Genomic DNA, 3630 nt, shown 5'->3' with positions numbered 1-3630 from the left:
CACAAGATCCCCCCTCAGCCTTCTCTTGTGGAGGCTGAACAGGTTCAGGTCCCGCAGTCTCTCATTGTAGGGTCTGCCCTGTTGTCCCCAGATCATGCAGGTGGCCCTCCTCTGGACCCTCTCCATGTTGTCCACATCCCTCCTGAAGTGGGGCGCACAGAACTGGACACGGTACTCCAGCTGTGGCCTGACCAGTGTTGCGTAGAGGGGGAGGATCACCTCCTTGGCCCTGCTAGAGATGCACCTGTGGATGCACGACAAGGTCCAGTCAGCCCTGCCAACCGTGGCCTCGCATTGTCGGCCCATGTTCATCTTGGAGTCAATAATGACTCGTACGTATTTCTGAGTTAGGAAACTCCTATGCTTGGGTAACCTCTACCCAAGGGGGGAAGTGAAATAGTTTTTGGCCACCAGCCTCCAATCCAGATCCCTCACTGTGACCCACCAGCACACACTATGGGTGGACGGAGGCAACCAAGGCACCAGCTCTGGGGACTGACTTTAGCAAGTGCTCAGAAATAGCAGCCATGGCCTAGACACCATTGGCAGCAGCTGCTGTGCCCAGTTATACCTCTGGACTGCATTTTCTGCGCTTCTCACCTTTACTGACAAGGTATTGCAGCTGCTCTGTAGAATGCGCTGGTTGGTGACTGAGGGTTGTTCTCTGGGCTTACATCTGAAAGCAGTGCTTATGGCAAACAGTCACTGCCAGGACTGCAGTAAAAACTGATGCAGAGAGCCAATGTGAGCCCTCTGCTGTTTCTGCTGAGAGCAAAGGAAAATTGCTACATGCTCAGCTATTTTGAAAATTCCAGCCCTTACAGAAACATCCCTTCTGCAGATCTCCAAACCACCCAGAAACTGCCCCAACAAGAGGTACAGACAATTTGGAGGTACTAGCAAATAATTTCTGTTAAAGAGAAAGGGAATGAGATGTGCTTTGGTTTGTGTGGGTGGCTGCCTCAATGGCAGCAGGGGAGACTGGTCCTTTTGAAAACTGCTGTGCAGCCAGAACCCCCATTTTCACAACAATTTAGACAGAGCTGTGTAGTTCCCAGGTTTGCCAAGACTATTAAATTCCTGTCTCCATTTGAAAAGTTTGGCATATGAATTATATTGGCAAAGTTAAAGCAGCAACCCCTTCCTTGCTACCGTGTGGACATAGTTATACCAGCAGAGCTCATTTCAACTCAGCCAAACAAAAGGCCTGGTTACACAGTAATTTTGGGCGGCTCCTGGAGCTCTTAATCCCTGGATTATTCACACATTAACACTTTAAAATGGTTTTAAGCACTAGTTATGCATTTTAACGTTATGCCACTCCAGGGTAGGATTATCTCTCATGTGCATTACCCAGCTCCTGTTCCATTACTGTATGGCCACTCCCCATAGATATGCTGTCCAATTTGGAGTCCTCCAGTATCCCAGGATCTCTCACACCCCCACCTGTAGAGCTGGGGGAGAAGCCTGTCCTGGCTTACCAGGCCTCTAATGGGAACTCACAGCTTCAGCTCCTAGTCCTGCTGCTGCTCACCAGAGCTTGAGTGGCAAGTCACAGCTATGTAGGTTGGGGACAGTCAGAGATGGTTTCTAGACTAAGGATGTGACTACTCCAAATTCCAAGCTAGCACTAACACTTATCAACATTTGTGCAGCTTACATTGTAAGGTGTGGCAAGGCCTAACCAGGAGCTGGGGCACATGGACAAGTGCCACGAGGTAAAAAGGGGCCAGGCTATACCACACATTAGCTCAGGGATGGGCAATTATTTTGGCTGGAGGGCCACTTAATGAATTTCTGGTGAGCTGTCAAGGGCTACAAGGGTAGCTCCATCCCTTAACAGGTGCCCCGGCCCCTGGTTGCCAGCTTGGGACTAGAAGTCTCATCCCAACCCCTGACCTTTGCCACTGGAAGTCCTACCCTTGTTCCCAGAAGTACTCCTTTTGGGGGGCTGGGTGGAGGAGGTTACCATCTGAACTGGAAAAAAAAAATGGTATGCCGAAAGTCAACATGAACTGTAACATATTTTAATTTTATTACAATTTTTTTTGTCATGATTTGTGTTTGTGTAGTGTATATAGAGGTGATTGCATAATAACTCAAAATGAAAACTTACTCTCGTATATTGTGTGTGGGGGAGTGTGTGGGGTGTGGTTGGGGTGTATGTGCATGTGTGGAGGGTTTCAGAGGGGGTGTGGCTGTATGTGGGGGTCATAAGGTATGTTGTGGGGTGTCTGTGTATGTGGCAGGTTTGTGGGGTTAGGATGTGGGTGTGCGAGGTTTGTAGGGAGTAAGGGAGGGGGAGGGCTGTGGGGACTCCCCACACATTCTCTCTCATGGCGCACAGCCCCTGCAGCAGCAGCAGTAAGTAAGGACCCTCAGGTGCTCATGGCCCATGCAGGCGCTGCTGCCTGGTGGTGTGTGGCTCCAGCCAGAGCTGCAAATGGTGACAAGGACCACAGCCAAGCTGGCCCACCTCTACGTGCAGCTCCCAGTACTCATGCACCACCAGGGGAAGCCCCACACAATGTAGCCAGCTGCCTTGCCACTCCCCGACAGAGTGGGGTAACCAGAAGCACAGCTGTTTGCCCAGAGCAGCTGTGATACACGGGACAGTTCTGGCTGCTACAGTTTTTGCATGCTGCAACTACAGCAGTGGCTATTTTTGTGCCCCTCCCCCAAAAGGTGATGCCAGGCTGTGGACCCAGTTTCAGCCCTCCCCTCAGTTATACTGGTGGAAACTGTCCAAGGACACACTGTTACTCCAGCACTAATGGAAACTGAACCATCCTATCTTACTGCTTTTGCACTGAGGATTAAGCTAATGCACGGTAAATCCCTGTTCTCTTTTTACCTCACAGTTGCTTATTTGTTTGCCCATCCCATAAATTATCTAGGTATAAACAGTCATATGCCACTGTAGCTATGTCTACACTAGGACTCGCACAAACATAACTATATTAAATGCATTAAAAATATCACATTAAAAGTTAGACTGGTGTAACTATTAAGTATAACCTGCACTTAAGGAAAGTGTAACTTTAAAAATCTGGTTTGATTTCAAACACCAGGGAGAGCTGGTGTATGCAGTTTTGCACTGGTTTGGTGGATTAACCACATCAAGCTGCACTAAGCCCTTTTATGTCAACATTATCATTCCAATACCTAGCTCCTACATAGTGCTTTTCATAAGCAGATCTCAAGGGCTAGGGACAGACATTACACATAAACTGGTTTACATGATCAGAAACTGGTTTAAACCTGTAACAGAACAGATGTTCAGTGCACATAAACCAGTTTGAGATAAACCTGGTTGACTGTAGTATCAGACTTAACTGATTTGGGTCAAACCGGTTTATGTAGTGTCTGTCCCAGACCCCTTGTTGATTTAAGTTAAACCAGACACCCCCAGCATCCCAGCATGCTCTCTGGGCTGGGCGGGGTTCTCTGTTCCACAGCAGGGCTGGCCCCTCTCCTCTCCTCCCTGGCTGAGATTTGCAGCTCTGGCAGAGATTTGCAGGCACAGCAGGGTCTGCTGGCTTCCTCATGCCCTACCCCACCTCATTGCTCAAGCAGGAAATCTCCCTTGCCTCCCTCCCATCTCCCACAGCATGGACCCCAGCCCCAGGG

This window comes from Gavialis gangeticus, unplaced genomic scaffold, assembly GCF_001723915.1.
Source record: "Gavialis gangeticus isolate Ggan-Ray unplaced genomic scaffold, GavGan_comp1, whole genome shotgun sequence".
NCBI lineage: Eukaryota > Metazoa > Chordata > Crocodylia > Gavialidae > Gavialis > Gavialis gangeticus.
Note: the sequence above shows the minus strand (reverse complement) of the source record.